Consider the following 17,823-nt stretch of genomic DNA (forward strand, 5'->3'; position numbering starts at 1 on the left):
AAGAAGTCATTGGGAAGCATCGGTAATACAAATATTTGGCCCTTCTTTGAGTACAAGGAACTTACTACTAATATGAGGCAAGCAAACGATGAAGAATATGGAAGTATTCTGAAAGATATCAGAATTGGACTACTCACTGAAGTTGGCAAAAAAGCATTACAGAGTCGGCTGCTACATAATTTATTTCCAAAGGAAGAAATAGTTGCAGAGAAGATATACAAGAACATTGCAGAAAACAAAAGTGTCATCTGCTTAATGCCAACTCTACGTGAATGCTCAATATTCAATGAGGAGCTTTTGAAATTGGAAAAGGAAGATATCAGGAAATTGGAAGCAGTGAACAAAATTGAGGATGGAAGAATTACTGTCACATTAACAGGCACACTGAAAAATAAATTGGATTCACTAGAGAAGAACATTTCCAAAACAGCTGGATTAGAAAAAAATCTATATGTTTGCATGAACTGTAGAGTATTTTTAAGGAGAAATTTGGATGTTGAAAAAGGTTTAGTTAATGGAGCTATGGGAAGAGTTGTGGGTTTTATTAATTATCAGAAAAAAGATGGAATTGAATGTTTAAAAATAAAATTTGATCAGATAGAAGAAGTTAAAGACATTTGTCGTTGTTCAGTTCGTTTCATGCTTGTGAAAGACTTATATGTACGTAGGAAGCAGTTTCCGTTTTCGCTAGCATATGCTGTAACTATTCACAAGTCTCAAGGATTGACTGTAGATTGTGCATTTGTGAACATTGGTTCAACTGTGTTCAAAGAAGGTATGGCATATGTTGCTTTGTCACGAGTGAAAACATTATCAGGTTTATTCATGATAGACTTTGATGATTCAAAAGTTAGTGCTGATACAAATTGTGTAAAGGAGTATAATAGATTAAGAAGAAGCTATGCTCCTCATTTAGGTCAGTATCCTGTGTTGGAGAAACGTGTAGTTTCTCGTAAAAGGAGAAATGAGAATATCTGTAATGAAGATGTAGAGAGGAGGAAAAAAAAGAGGAGTGATGTAATTGCAAGCAAAAAGAATAAGGAAAATGAAGAACAGGTTGTAGGATGTCATTTTGAAAATAGCTCTGGTGTCAACTGCTACGCTAATGTAGTGCTGAATGTTGCATTTTATCTGGAAAGTTTGCAGATAATAGTAAATCAGGGAAAAAGATTCTGTTCTGTGCTGAGTCTCCTTTTTGAAAAGCTGAGTAATGATAAAACTCAAATAGAAAGTGCTACTGAAATTAGAAAACTTTTAGATGTATGTTCAGGACGAACACAGTTTTCTCAAAATGTACAGCAAGACGCACAGGAATTCTTGATGTATTTTCTTCAGGTACTGGAAGAAGAAGGGGTTCCCATTGAAAATTTATTTGGTCTCTCTTATAAATGGGAACATAGTTGTGAAAACTGTTATAATATATGTGGCTCTAATGTTGATAATGAAAGGTTTATTTATTTAACATTGCCAGAGAGTAAAACAGTCACTTTTGCTAAATTAGTTAAAGATGCTAATCATAGCATGCAATGCGGTGAGTGTAAATCTGACATGTTTTCAACGTTAATTTTAAAGGAATACGGACAGTATGTCATTTTAATGATGCAACGATGTAGAGCTGATGGTTCAAAATTGGATACTTTAATAAAGAAGTTTACAGGACAGCAATTATCAATTTCAGGAAAAACTTTTGTAACAGTTGCAATAATTTTCCATGATGGACCTACTGTAACTTCTGGTCATTACACAGTTTATCTTAAATGTGAAAAAGGCTGGACACTATGTAATGATTCCCAATTGATTTTTAAGCAACGTTTGCCTTTTGATTTAGCAAATTCCTATCTAATCTTCCTGAAACCTAAATTTTAGAGAGATTTGGCAACATCTGGACAAAACAATTTTACCATTTTATTGGATTACCATTTGGAATTTACAAATAAAAAGATTTAACAAATTATCATTTGGCCTAATGGAAAGGTAACCAATTGTAATGTGGAATTTTTCCATTTTTTAAGGAAACTTTGGAAACCCAAAAATTTAGAAAAAATCGGTAACATCTGCACAATTTAAATTTTGGAATGTTATTGGATTGCCATTGGAAATTTTTTCAAAAAAGATTTTTAAAAAATTACTATTTGGCCATGCGGAAAGGTAAACAATTCTATTGTGGACTTATTTAATTATTAATAAATCTTTCGGAAACCAAAATGTTACAGAGAATCGGTGACATCTGTACAATTTAAACTTTAGATTTTTATTGGATTACCATTGGAAATTTAACCAAAAAAGAATTTTAAAATTACTATTTGGCCTAAAGGAAATGGAACCCGATGTATTGTGGAGTTATTTGAGATATATTATTGTGATTATACTTCTGAAACAAAAATATCAGACGGTATTTTAAAGAAATAAGTATTGATATTAGATGATATTTTTTAAGAATATTATGCATTTCTATAAAGTTATGTTTATGCAAAAAGAGATTGTGGGCTTTTTTAAAACAATCTTTGAGATTGTTAATTTTTTTTTTGCCTGCTGTTAAATGATGAATGCAATTGCTTTCACAATTTATAGTGAAATGCAATATATTCTGAAAACAGCAAAAAAAAGGCAAAAATATTTTTTGAAAAATATGTAAATATGTGTACTGTATTATAAAATGTTTTATTAAATATTAATACTTTTTTCTTTTTTTTCAGATTGAGATAGACATTTTTCGAAAACTAGAACCATTTTTAAAGCAATTAAAAAAAAATTTAAATGAATAAATATTTTTTTGAGTGGGTATGGTAAGTCAATAATATCATGGTCCCTTTTTTCCACTTCTCTACAATCACATTTTCAGTTTTTAATTGTAGTCTCTCAAGGACCTTGTAATGTGATAATTGATTTTTAGTGTTTTTAAAAAAAAAAAAAAAAATTACGCGTACCGTACGCGTACGGTAAAAAAAAAAAAAAAAAAGTTTTTAAAAACATATATAAAAAATAGATGAAAGGTAAGGTTGGCTCTTAAAAGAGCCGTTGTGTTCATGCAGGGACAGAGGAAAGAAATATTGGGAATATTAGATGGTACGACAAGTGTGCTGATCTATTTTACTGTTCACTAGGGAAATACTGGACTCCGTATAACTAATTAGATCATGACAAGTGGCGCACCGTACTTCAACCCTCGCAAACCGAGGGTTAATTTCCAAAGGACCAGAAAAAGGAGATGCTCCCCCCACAGATGAAGGGCTCACCTGACCTGCAGAAGAAGGACTCGGCACTGCAGATGATGGTCCAGGCTGAGCTGCTGTGGATGTGCTTGGTTGATTTACTGAAGGGTTACCTTCAGTAAGTCGAGCATGTGTCCTTCTGTGTACATCTTTAAGGTGTCTCATCATGGTGTGATTCCCAAAGGAATACTTCCTGTCAGGATTCCCTCTTGAAAGTACACGCTTACACAGCTTACAAGTCACTAAGGGTGCATTTACCTTTTGCTGGCCTTCTGGAAAAGAAAAATACTCCCATACGTAAGAGGTCTTTTGTTTCCTCGCTCTCTGCCTCAAGGTAGTGCTGCTAGCCTCACTCTCAGAAGAGCTCTGCTGTTCTGCCATCGTATCACAAAGACAACCCAGCTCCTTCTCCTAAGGGATCACAAGCAGAAAGAGGGGAATGGGTGTGGTGTAGGAGAGTTCTAGAACTGAAAGTAGTTTCAACCAATCAAAAGTTGTGTTTCATGATCACATGACCCACCGTACGCTTACGGTGCGCTTACGGCAAAAGTACGCATGCGCGTAAAAAAGACACGCGCTCGCGCATAACAGTCACTCCCCAACACTTCCGCGTAACGTGCGCGTGTAGCGTACACGCGTACGCTCCCCACGCGCAGTACGCGCGGCTACGCAAATTGCGTAACTATACGCAAACAGCGTAGATAAATTACAGACATTGCGTAAACCGTACGCTTACCGTAAGCTTACCGTACGCGCACTAAAAAAAAAATTTAAAAAAAAAGGAAAAAATGTATTGCTAATAAATTTTACCTGTTTATTTTAAAAAAAATGTAAAATAAAAACATATTGTAGAATTTTTAAAATTTAACCATAGTCTTTAAAAAAGGATAGAAAATTAAAATAAAAATATGTAAAAAAAAAAAAGAAGAAAAAAAAAAAATTAGCATTTAAAAAACCTTGCAAATTCACTGAAAAAACCATGGGTTTCACACACGTTATAGTTAGGAATTAGCATTTAAAAAACCTTAGAAATTCAATGAAAAAACCAAAGGTTTCACACATGTTATAGTTAGCTGGACATTTCACTCGTAAAAAACCATTGAAATTCCCCCGTTATAGTTAGTTCAGCTAACTATAACTCGCGCGCCCGCAATGCACTACTGATGACGTCACATATTACATCACTCATGACATGGTCAGTGACATCACTCATGACATCACTGATGACATCTCAAATGACATCACTGATGACATCATCCTTGTGATAGAGTGGTAGACCTCCTCTCACCCTAATATAACCTTTGATACACACATTTAAAAATAGAGACTGAAATTTTCAAAAAAATGGACATACCAATAACAGTTACAACAACCTATTCAGTAATTCTAAGATCCACATACACATCCACTCATCCACCAACAATCCTATACAGTCACTCATACATGTACTCACACATCATATGTACTCATACACCTAAACATCCTGTAACACAATGCCACTCATTCATAGAGTTGCTCACACATAGTCACTCATGCTAATAAAGAATCAAACATCCATTTACCTGCATATACAGTTATACACACACCACCACACTTACTTTTACAGAAACTTACACATACTTAGTCTTTTAAATAATCACTTATAGAAACACATACTTATTCATACAGGCACTCTTCCAATCTCTCACTCGCACATATACTTACTTATATACACCAATAGTCATATATACTAGTTTAAAACATATGTAGTTACTTATAAAGACACTATTGAGACAGTCATTCACTCACTAACACACCCATACACACACTCATCCACCCATACGGTCCTACACACATGCTGTCTTCAACACATACAAACAGTGAGTCACTCATTCATGCACCTATGCACTACATAATAACCCCCACCGAACCATGAAGACACTCAGACACTCATACTGATACTCAAAAAACCAACTAATAACCTATATAGACACTCATGTAGCTACTCACCAACCCATGCAGCCACTTATATACAAAGTGAGAGACTGATACAGGTATTTACACATTTAAACATTACTCACTTAGCCATGTATTCATAAAGATACACTTAATCAGTCAGTTACACAATCAATTTTTCAAAAACAAATCATCAATTTAGACACTTATATACTCATTTATTCTTCCATCGACCTTGAGATATACATATATTAAACATATTTAATTTTCAGAAAAACACACATTCACTGGATGATGTCATCAGTGATGTCATTTGAGATGTCATCAGTGATGTCATGAGTGATGTCACTGACCATGTCATGAGTGATGTAATATGTGACGTCATCAGTAGTGCATTGCGGGCGCGCAAGTTATAGTTAGCTGAACTAACTATAACGGGGGAATTTCAATGGTTTTTTACGAGTGAAATGTCCAGCTAACTATAACATGTGTGAAACCTTTGGTTTTTTCATTGAATTTCTAAGGTTTTTTAAATGCTAATTCCTAACTATAACGTGTGTGAAACCCATGGTTTTTTCAGTGAATATATATATATATAAGTATACTTACCAACTACTCTACTAAGTACAGCATCCATATTACTGCACCATTCCAGAAAAGAAGAGGGCTTATATAAAAGGAATACTAGTGGGAGTTCAGGTAACATATTTGAGTAGAAAGATAACACACTATTCCTACATTTCGTTGGAGAGAGTTTGATAAGATTTCTTTTCCACAGAATTCTATTAAGAAAAACTGTCTAATAAGAATACGTAGAATTCCAGCCCCACGGTAGAAACACAAGAGAGAGGCAAGCCAATGAGAAGGACAGGTATTAAGTTAGTTTCTGGGTTGGAGAGGGAAATGTAGTAAAGGTAAATTGTTACATAACCCGTTTATCTTTTAGGAGACAGAAGAAGTCAAACAAGACTCCAGTCCAACAGAAGCTGAAGCAGTCTTTGGCAGTCTCTCTTTGTCATCCCAATTACCCTTTCCCCCTCTTTGCTAGTTGTGAACTTAGTTCGCGGTAGCGGAGTGGGGGATTGAGGATCACTCATCTGTTCCTGCGGAATCTCAGGTTCTGGATCAGGTACTTGACACCTAATTACACACAGAATTGCTTTAACTTAAACGAGGGCGAGACCTATTGCATTTTCAATGCTTGTTTACTTTGGTTCCATCAAGAAGGCATTCAGATGTGACACATTTGCCATAAATTCTGAATGGTAGCACTCTAGTTCCTCATTAGATCACTGTAATAAAGCTACTGCTCACCAGGGAAGTCTGCTGCTGGTATTCAAAGTGCATGTTTCAGTCTGCATGTCAGAACTTTTTAATGAAATTAAAGTCAAAATGTGCCCTAATTTTTCTTTCTGCAGCACTAATCATAAATTCTTTGGCAAAATGAACCCCCTCATTTTGTTCCTTTGCAAATTAAATGTTTTAAGTGTTACCACTTTATTCCAATCAAGATGGCATCAGGTGTGCCATACTTTTGTCATAAGTAAGACTGTTAGCGCTCTAGTTGTTCTTTAAAACACTCTGGGATTTCTGTCATTGGGCTATACTTGGGCTACATCTCAGTGATATTTGTGCTACATTTGGGCTCTTTTATCTCTGGTGGCCATCTTGGGAGACTTGTTATGAAGTTTCCTAATTTCCTCATTTACTACAGTCTCCTCAGTAGGCATACTGTCAGTTTTTTACTTTGATTCAATGAAGAAGGCATTCAGATATGTCACACATTTGCCATAAATTCAGAATGTTAGCACTCTAGTTGCTCATTAGATCACTGTAGTAAAGCTACTGCTCACCAGGGAAGTCTGCTGCTGGTATTGAAAGCGCAGGTTTCAGTCTGCATGTCAGAATTCTTTAATGAAATAGAAGAGGATTTGATAAGTCACTCAAAATGTGCCCTATGTCTTCTTTCTGCAGCACTAATTATAATTTCTATGGCAAAATGAACCCCCTCATTTTGTTCCTTTTTAAATGAAATGTTTTAAGAGTTACCACTTTATTCCAATCAAGATGGCTTCAGGTGTGCCATACGTTTATCATAAGTAGGAGTGTTAGCGCTCTAGTTGTTCTTTGGAACACTCTGGGAAGCTGCAGTAGAACACAAAGAAATCAACTGACAGTCGCTGCCCTTGTTGGATGTACATGTTTTACTGAGAATGTCAGACTTCATTCTCACATGACTAAGAAAGATAATGTGAATTTACAGAAAATATGCTCTCAGTTTAGCTTATAGATCACCTTCCAAACCTGTGTGGGAAAAGCATGTGAAAATAGTTTTCTCTCAAACATGATTCATGATATCCCAGCAGAAGGCTTTTTCACATGGTAAAATCACCTTAGAACATACCACAATTCCTAAAATGAGTATGGTACCATCAACAAATGATTTATAATGTAACTAAAGTCTTAAAACCTTGTATTAACTGCAATGCTTTTTAATGAGGTGCTATCATGTATATTGGTCCCAAGATGGCTGCCAACACTTCTTGGATGAAGTGCTGACAGTCAATCAGATCTCACCATGAGATGTGTGGTTAGGCTCCGCCCAGATATAGATGTGATTTTACTTTTGATTTTCTCAGGAACTACTGAACGGATTTACACCATTTAAGCAAAAGGCACGACTCTGAACCAAGGTCTACCTTTCTACCAAATTTGGTGTAATTGCAGTTCGGGCTGTAGCTGCGTCAACAGGTCCTATGGGAAATTGCATGGGGAAAAGGTGACCGCTCAGCCCTCCACAGGGCTTGGTCGCCCCACTCACTGCTGCCGCTCCTGCCTGCCTCTGCCGCCTCCTGCCTGCAGATTCCTTCGCTCGCTGCCCGCTGCTCCTGGGAATTTCCCGCTGCTCCTGGGAATTTCCCGCTGCCCGCTGCTTCTTGGATTTTCCCGCCGCTGCCTCCCTGCGGCCCCGCCCCCCCTGTGATTCCATTCGCCGCCCCGCTCCCGCCACCCAGCTGCTCCTCCCTCCCGGCTCCTTACTTAAGGGGACCGTAGGGGACCACAGAGTGTGACCGCTCAGCCCTCCACAGGGCTTGGTCGCCCCACTCACTGCTGCCGCTCCTGCCTGCCTCTGCCGCCTCCTGCCTGCAGATTCCTTCGCTCGCTGCCCGCTGCTCCTGGGAATTTACCGCTGCTCCTGGGAATTTCCCGCTGCCCGCTGCTTCTTGGAATTTCCCGCCGCTGCCTCCCTGCGGCCCCGCCCCCCTGTGATTCCATTCGCCGCCCCGCTCCCGCCACCCAGCTGCTCCTCCCTCCCGGCTCCTTACTTATGATGCCCCCAGAGCGACCGCGCAGCGGACGTGCGCAGCGGGAGCGTCGATTGAGCGCCGAAGGTGCGCCAAAGGTAAGCCCGTCTGCGCCCGTCCGTGCCTGGACCGCGCCCAGCACCAGACCCCCTGGTCCTCGCCCTCGCCAGCACACCCTGCACATCTACGATGCCAAAACCCTCCACGCACTCAACACCGGCCGAAACACCGCCTGCTACCGAGCCACCCCGAGACGCACCCACGGACCCTTCACCTGCCTGACCTGCCGCTTCACCGGCCTCCAACCCAACACCGCACCTGCTAAACCGAGCCCCAGCAACAAACACCTGATGTGCATCCTGCTCAACACCCGCTCCGTTCACAGGCATGCCGTCGAACTCTGGAACCTCCTCGACTCGACAGCACCAGACATCGCCTTCCTGACGGAAACCTGGATGAACGCCTCCTCAGTGCCCGACGTCGCCATCGCCGTCCCGGAAGGCTACAAAATCACCAGGAAGGACCGCGTCAACCAGACAGGAGGAGGCATCGCCATCATCCACAAGAACACCATCCGCATCACGACCAACTCCGATGAAACCTTCACCTCCGCCGAACACCTCCACTTTCAGATACACACCGACCCCAAGACCACGCTCAGAGGCACCCTCGTCTACAGACCACCGGGACCACGCACACAGTTCAGCGAAGACATCACAGACTTCGTCAGCGCGCACGCCATCAATTCCACCGACTACATCCTCCTGGGGGACCTCAACTTCCACCTGGAGGACAACAAGGACCGCAACACCACTGCTCTGCTGGACAACCTGGCCAACCTCGGACTCAAGCAACTGGTAACCACCCCCACCCACTGCGCCGGCCACACGCTTGACCCAGTCTTCTCATCCAGCAAATACGTCACCTTCAGCCACTCCACCAATCTCCAGTGGACTGACCACAGCTGCCTCCACTTCAGCTTCAGTAAAACGACGACCCACCACCACCCTCAACAAGCCCCCCGCAGGAGCTGGAACAAGATCACTGGCGACCAGCTCACCACCTTCCTCAGCCAGAACCCCCCCACCAGCTCAACGGACCCCAACGAAGCCGCCAACAACCTCACACAGTGGATCACCAACTGCGCAGACGCCCTCGCACCACTGAAGAAGAACCCCCCCAGCAGACGCGGCAGCAAGAAAGCCTCCTGGTTCACCGACGAGCTCATCACCTCCAAGAAGAACTGCCGCTCCCTGGAGAACACCTGGCGCACCAACCAGACCACAGACAACATGACGGCCCTCAAACACGCCACCCGCAAACACCACCAACTGATCCGCGCCACAAAGAAGACAGCCTTCAAGGAACGACTGGACAACAACACCCACAACAGCAAGGAACTCTTCAGCATCGTCAAAGAGCTCTCCAACCCCGACGCCGGAAACAATGACATCACTCCCTCGCAAGACCTCTGCGACTCCCTCGCAGCCTTCTTCCACGACAAGATTGCCAACATTCACAACAGCTTTGGCCCACCAACCACGAACCCCACCACCGAACCGATGCCCCCCACCGCCACCCTCCGCACCTGGACCCCAGTCAGCACCGAAGACACAACACGCACAATGAACACCATCCACTCCGGATCCCCTACGGACCCCTGCCCATACCACATCTTCAACACGGCCGACCACATCATCGCACCCCACCTCCGCGACATCATCAACGCCTCCTTCAACACCGCCACCTTCCCGGAGTGCTGGAAACACGCCGAGATCAGTGCCCTGCTGAAGAAACCAACTGCAGACCCCTCCGACCTCAAGAACTACCGCCCCATCTCGCTCCTCCCGTTTCCTGCCAAAGTCATCGAGAAGACCGTCAACAGACAGCTAGCCGCCTTCCTCAAGACCAACGGATCCCTCGACCACTTGCAATCCGGCTTCCGAGCCAACCACAGCACGGAGACCGCCCTCATCGCAGCCACAGACGACATCAGATCCCTAATGGACAATGGATCCCCACCGAGACCAGGAAGACGGTCACCCAGGCCCTCGTCACCAGTCGGCTGGACTACGGGAACGCCCTCTACGCCGGCACCGCCGCCAAACTCCAGAAGAAACTCCAACGGATCCAGAACGCCTCAGCACGACTCATCCTGGACATCCCCCGACACAGCCACATCTCCGGACACCTGAGAGACCTGCACTGGCTCCCCGTCAACAAAAGAATCACGTTCCGACTCCTCACCCACGCACACAAGGCCCTCCACGACCTGGGCCCCAAGTTCCTCAACAGCCGCCTGACCTTCCACAAGCCCACCCGCCAGCTCCGCTCCGCCAGCCTCGCTCTTGCCACCGTCCCCCGCATCCGCAGAGCCACCGCCGGAGGAAGATCCTTCTCCTACCTGGCAGCCAAGACATGGAACTCTCTCCCCATCCACCTCCGGACAACGCAAGACCATCTCGCCTTCAGGAAGCAACTCAAGACCTGGCTGTTCGAGCAGTAGCGTTCCCCCCCCCAGCACCTTGAGACCCTCCGGGTGAGCAGTGCGCTATAAAAATGCGTTTTGGCACCCCCCTTTTTTCTCAGCCCCCGCTTGACGAATCACCACGACACTTTCAGGATAGGAGCGGACCTGAGCTGGCCAAAAGTTTGGAAAATTTTGCGAAGATTCGTCAACCGGCGCCAGACTTATTGGGAATAGAATGTTGCAGATTTCCTATGGAAAATAGGTCCTAACTATAACTACCTACTGGCGACCGCCAGTAGGTAATTATTCAACGCCATGTGCAATTTTTAAATTTTATTTCCTGCCGCAACCAAACGCGTTTCGACTGTAAACAGTCTTGCTTACAGTCGAAACGAGTTTGGTGGCGGCAGGAACTAAAATTTAAAAATCGCACATGGCGTTGTTATCCTTTTTGAATAATTAATAGGACTCGGCTCGAGGAGTCCAAACAATGACACAACTCTCGGTCAGGAGGGGCAAAGAATACTCGAGGGAAACGAGAAAATATATATATATATATATACACTCACACACACACATATATATATGTATATATATGAAGACTGCTGTCCTGCAGTTCCTCCAATCGCATAACCTCTCGGGTGGGTGCTGAGCAGAAGGTGCAGAACCTGCTGAAAATTCAATAATAATGCGTCGTAGTCCCAAACAAAGCTCGCAGTCCGGGATGCTGCTTTCCAGAAACAAAATATAATCGGCTCCAAGTATCAACCAAGCAATATTTGCAAAGCTTGTAACAGTGAAAAACATGCTCCATCACCTTTAAAAGCCAAGCATAACATCATGGCAATGGAATGATACTGCCCGCATTCCTCAATTTACAAGGTTCGCAAACTTGTTAGTGTCCGGCTCAAAATGAACATAATCATCAAAAATGAAGACACAAATGGAAACACATTTTCAGGAGAATTTTGGCAATGTAAATTACATTAAGCATGTAAAATACATAAAATAAATAATACGTTATGTTCAGATTTTACAAATACAAAACCATAAAAATTCAGCAATTATCGTTAGAGTTATCTCAAGTAACTTTAACTCATGCCTGAAAGTAACTATAACTCATGCCTATGCCACACACAGTTTTATCATCAATAATTTAACTGCAAATGTTGCAATGATAATATCAATGATGTCATACAAGATGTAATGAGTGTTTTAAAATGTGTGGTAATTAGCAGTGCATGGCAAGGGGTATAGTTACCTTAGGGCATGAGTTATAGTTACTTGACATAACTATAACTACAACTGCTGAAATTCTATGGATTGTGGGTGTAAAATCTGAACCTATCTATAAAGTCCCTGTAACCTTTGTTTTTTTCTGTGAATTTCCACTTTTTTTTATTTCTATTTCCTAACTATAATCTACCTGTAACCTTTGTTTTTTTCAGTGAATTTCTGTTTTTTATGCTATTTATTAACTATAACATCCCTGTAACCTTTGTTTTTAGTGAATTTCACCATTTAAAAAATAAATAAATAAATAAATGGTATTACGATTTTACTCAAAAGTTTCATTTTATTCATACATTCATTCTTATTAAATATTTTAAAATATACATTTTAAAATTAGGGTATCTTCTGTAGGTTTTCTATAAATGCAATGCACCAAGTCTTTATATTTTTATAAGTGGGAGTGGAAGTGGCTGTGTGGATGTGTGAGTAAGTGTGTGAGTGTCTGTTTGAGTCTGTGACTGGGTGGGTGTGTGAGTGGGTGTATGGGTGTGTGAGTAGATTTGTGAGTGGTTGTTTGAGTGGGTGTGTAAATCGCTGTCTGGGTTTGTGAGTGGATTTGTGTCACTTGAACTCCTAAAATCCTTTTTAACCAATCGGCAACTTAACGTAGCAATGGGATCAGCAACCTCTAAACAATTCTCTTTACCTTGAGGAGTTCCACTGGGCTCTGCCCTGAGCCCCACACTTTTTAATTTATATGTTGCACCACTTGCCTCAATAATAAAAGAAGCTGGTTTCGTCTTAGCTTCCTATGCTGATGATACACAGATCGTTGTGTCTTTAACAAATGAAGAAAAACACCAGGGCGAAGCCTTTAAGAACTGCATGAAGAATGAGAGCGATTGCATGGATGTCAACTGTCTAAAATTGAATGCAACTAAGACAGAGGTCATCATCTTTGCTAATAAACCCTCTCTCTGGACACCCAATTGGTGGCCACCTGTACTCGGAGTGCTTCCTGCACCCGTAGCTAAAACTAAAGACCTAGGTAATATCATAGACAAAGAACCTAAATTCAAGGCCCAAATTAACAAAAAAATCACAGCCATTTCTTTCGGGGCCATTAGACTAATCAACAAAATAAATCAGTTTATACCACAGGATCTCTTAAAAACTGTAACCCTGGCCCTGGTCCTTTCCCGTCTGGACTATTGCAATGGCCTCTACCTTACCACCAACTCAGGCCTGCTTAACAGGCTCCAGATAGTACAGAATGCGGCAGCACGCCTCATCTTGAACATTCCAAAGAATGTCTCTGCCAAAGAAGCCATAAGAAAATTACATTGGCTCCCAGTCAGACAGAGATGTCAGTTTAAAGTCTTATGCCTGGTTTTTAAATCATTGCACGGTTTTGGACCTACACAGTTTAGAAATAAACTGAAGTGGTATGTTCCTAACAGAACCCTGCAGTCCGGAACAGCTAGGAAAGTGATAATCACCCCTTTTAAAAAGGTACCTGGGGAGGAAAGAGCATTTTTAGATCAGCAGCTGGGTTGTGGAATACGTTACCCATCACCTTAAAATCAGCTCCCTCCTTGATCCATTTCAGGAAGGACCTGAAAACATGGCTATTTACACAAATCCCCTAAAACTTCTAAATCTGAGCGCGGCCTTCCTTATGTTCTGCATGTTCTCAAATTTCATGTATAGCGCCAAGACGCCTTCGGGTATATGCTGCGCTTTATAAATTTAATTTCAATTTCAATCTCTGTTAGTCAGGTTGTGAGTGGCTGTGTGTGTTAGAGATGCTGTGTAAATGGTTGTGCAGGTGTGTAAGTGGGTGGGTGAGTGAGTGTGTGAGTTGGTGTGTGGGTCTGTGAGTGGGTGTATGTGCTTTTTTAAATTGGAAACCAAAACAACAGTCCCTTGCACATGCCAACAGTATATATTATGTATCATTGACAATAATAAAAAACACTCTTGTCCCTCTGTTAAAACAGTCACTTCAGTTTAAACTTGAGATCCTTAGACAACACGTGTTTCGTGTCTCTTAACTGTTGTGCGCAGCGACTTCTTCAGCGCTAAGAAACAAACATGTGTATAGAAGTTGGGAGTAAAAGATATCCATCACTAACATCAGATGTACGTTACCCTTTGTGACAGTATGTTTATGTTATGTTATGTTATGAATTTGATTAAGCGCGAACAGCTGCCCCAGCAACGAGGCGTCCCGGCGCTAAAAACCATAAAATACCTGCTGAGGGAAAAGGGGAGGGAGAGACAGAAGGCCTAAGACAGTGGGAACAGATGAGTTTTAATTGCCTTCCGCAAGGCGGACAAGTTATTCAGGGAGCGAATGTTCGGTGGCAGAGAGTTCCAAAGTTTTGCCCCCAGAACTCTGAAGGAGCGGCCCCCAACACGACAGAGTTTCGTTCGAGGAACAGTCACAAGGTGTTGACCTAAAGAACGCAAATTGCGTTGAGGGATGTAAGGTACTAAAAGCGGGCGTAGAAGTTCAGGACATTCTGATTTAAGAATTTTAAAAGCAATAGTGAGGGTCTTGAATTGAATTCTAGATTCGATAGGAAGCCAGTGTAATCTTTGGATAGTAGCTCTGACGGAGCACCTATGGGGGAGGCCCACCACGGCCCTTGCCGCTGAGTTCTGTACCCGTTGCAGCCGTGCTATCTCTGCTTTATTGGCGCCTCAAAATAGAACACTGGCGTAATCCAACCGGGAGAGAATGATGGATTGGATTATTAGCTGGCGTGTTTTGGAATCAAAGAAACCGAGTATTGGGTTGAGGCTCCTCAGCAGGCCCACACAGGTAGCAGCCACTTTCTTTGTGTGGGTCTGAAAACTAAGCGAGGAGTCCAGCCATACACCCAAGTTTTTCACCAGAGTTTTCGGTGATGGGATGGGGCACAGCAAGGAAGGCCACCAGTGATCACTCCAATAACTGGAGTTTTTTCCGAGGAGCAGCACCTCCGTTTTCCCAGCGTTCAGCTGTAGGCAGTTGCCCGTCATCCACTGGGCAACTGCAGCCAGGCCATCAATAAATCTCGTGGCCGAAATAGAGGGGCCCTCAGCGAGAGTGATGACCAGCTGCGTGTCATCAGCGTACGACACCAGCGTGAGGTCCCACTCTTTGGCCACTGCCGAGAGAGGCTGCACATAAAGGTTAAAAAGGGATGGACTGAGTGCAGAGCCCTGGGGGACTCCTTGGCCGATGGAGTGGGACCAGGAGATAAAAGGAGGAGCTGAGACCCGAAAGGATCTGTCCTTCAAGAATGAGCGGAACCAGTCAAGGGCGAGGACACTAATCCCTATAGCCTCAAGGCGTTTTAGCAAGATGTTATGGGAAACCGTATCAAAGGCTGCGCTGAGATCAAGCAGAATCAGCGCAGCACTCTGACCGGCATCTAGAATATTCCGGAGGTGTTCGGTGGTAGACAAAAGGGCAGACTTGGTACTATGACCTGGCCTAAACCCATTCTGAGATGGGTCCAAGATGTTGTTTTGGACGATGTGGTGGGACAGGACGTTATTCACGTGGGCTTCTGCTAGCTTAGACACCCAGGGGAGCAGCGAGATGGGTCTAAAGTTTTCCAACTTTGTGGGGTCTAAAGTAGGCTTTTTAATAATAGGGGTGACCCATGCTTATTTCCAGCAGGTTGGGACCACAGCCGAAGAAAAGGAGAGATTGAGTAGCGTGGCCAGGGAAGGGAGAAAAAAATCTAAAGACTCAAGAAATTGGGCCGGTCTCATGGGATCTGAAGGGGAGCCGGACTTAACCTTTCTACAAAGTTTGGCTAGGTCGTCATGGGAAATTTCAGGTAAGAGTGACAGCCTAGTGCCCTTGATAGGTGGATTAGCGGGGTTAGTGAGGTCGGGAAAATCCTGTGAGAAGGCACTATAAATTTTCCTCACCTTATCTATAAAGAAAACGGCGAGATCCTCACACTGCTGTGTGGAGGTAATACAGGAGGCTGGATTGCCACAATTTTGAAGTTTTTGCACCAATTTAAAAATAGTTTTTGTAGGATTAGTGCTGGAGATGATTTCTTTTGCGTAGAAGGACGCGCGCGCAGCGCGTATGGCTTTGTGATAGAGTTTTAATTTGGACAGGTAAAGAGCTTTATCCCTGTCTTTGTACTCCTTACTTCAACTACGCTCAGCTACTTTACACTCTTTCCGCATCATTTTCAGATTTTCATTATACCATGGGTTGGAGGGGGAGCTACGTCCTTTAGTACATTTAGCTGGTATAAGGGTGTCAAGTCCTTTAATAATCCCGTCCTGGAAAGCAGCATAGGACATGTTGATATCCTTAGTGGCTTTGTGATGGAATTCTCCTAAAGTGGTGAGAGGGTCACCAGTTTGTAGTTTATGCCATGGTCTCTTAAGACAAGAGGTAGACACTTCTTTATTGGGCAATTCTCTTACCATTATCATAAATCTGATAAGAAAGTGGTCAGTCCATCCCATGGGTTTGGGTGGGTCAGCCCTGGCCTCCGGGATATTGGTGAAGACAGGGTCTAGTAAATGACCAGCGGAGTGTGTAGTGGTATGAATAAGTGGATTTAACTGTAAGGCTGTAAAATCCGCCAGAAGATTTTTGATGGTGGGGTCTAAAATGGAGTCGAAGTGGAGGTTAAGATCTCCCAGTATAGTAAAGTTTGGCGAGGTCACTACTAGGGCATGAGCCACCTCTTGAAGTTCCTCAATAAACTTAGAGGTGGGTCCCGGAGGTCGATAGATGTAGAGCCCGGAGAGGGCAAAGTGGGGGCCCGTAGTGATTTTAAAACGAGCACTTTCACACCCCTCGATGTCTTCCTTCATAAAAGAGCAGGTGTATAGCGTTCGGTATATGACAGCTATACCACCTCCCCTAGTGTCTCTATTGATAGGCTTCATAGAGAAGCCCTCCGGCAGCGTAAGGCTCGGGATGCTGGTCAGATCGTCCTGGAGCCAGGATTCACATAAAAATAGAATATCCGGATTCTCGTCAGTTAAGAGAGTATTAACTTCAGGATGGTGTTTTACAAGCGACCTGACATTCAGCTGGAGGACCGTGAGGGGAGTGTGTTTTGGCACACTGGCTTTGTGTCCAGATAAGCAGGATTTGGGTGTGTCACAGTTGCAGGACTTACATTGTAGGCCAGTCTGTCCAAGGCAGCCGACTAGCTTGTCACATCTCTGGGCCGAGTTCAGAGCGAGGAGACGCTCCCTATCATATCGGTAAACATTCCGTGGAGTTTGAGCAGGGGGACAGGCGAGAGGCGATGTCTTGGCGATGACGGGCGTAGACGGGCTTGCCTTAGGCGCGCCTTCGGCGCGCAAACAGCGCGCCCGCTGCGCCCGTCCGCTACGCGTACGGTGAATACACATATTATCAAGGGGAAGGAAGGGCGGGGGGGCGTGGCCTCAAAGTGGGCGTGGCCTCGCGGCTCGACGGCAATGGCGGCGGGAATTGTTTGGTGCTCGGGTCCGCAACCAGCGCTAAATCCGCTGTGCGGTGAGCTCAAGGAGCAGAGTCCTGAGGTGCCAGAAAAGGGTGAGTGCTATTAAAATCAGCAAGTAATAGTGACACACAATTTTTAAAAAAGCAGATAACTCCCGGCTTCCGCCTCAGGAGGATACGTGGTTCTCGCAAAGAGCGGCTCAA

The sequence above is a fragment of the Triturus cristatus genome, chromosome 4_1 (assembly GCF_964204655.1).
Source record: "Triturus cristatus chromosome 4_1, aTriCri1.1, whole genome shotgun sequence".
Taxonomy (NCBI): Eukaryota; Metazoa; Chordata; class Amphibia; order Caudata; family Salamandridae; genus Triturus; species Triturus cristatus.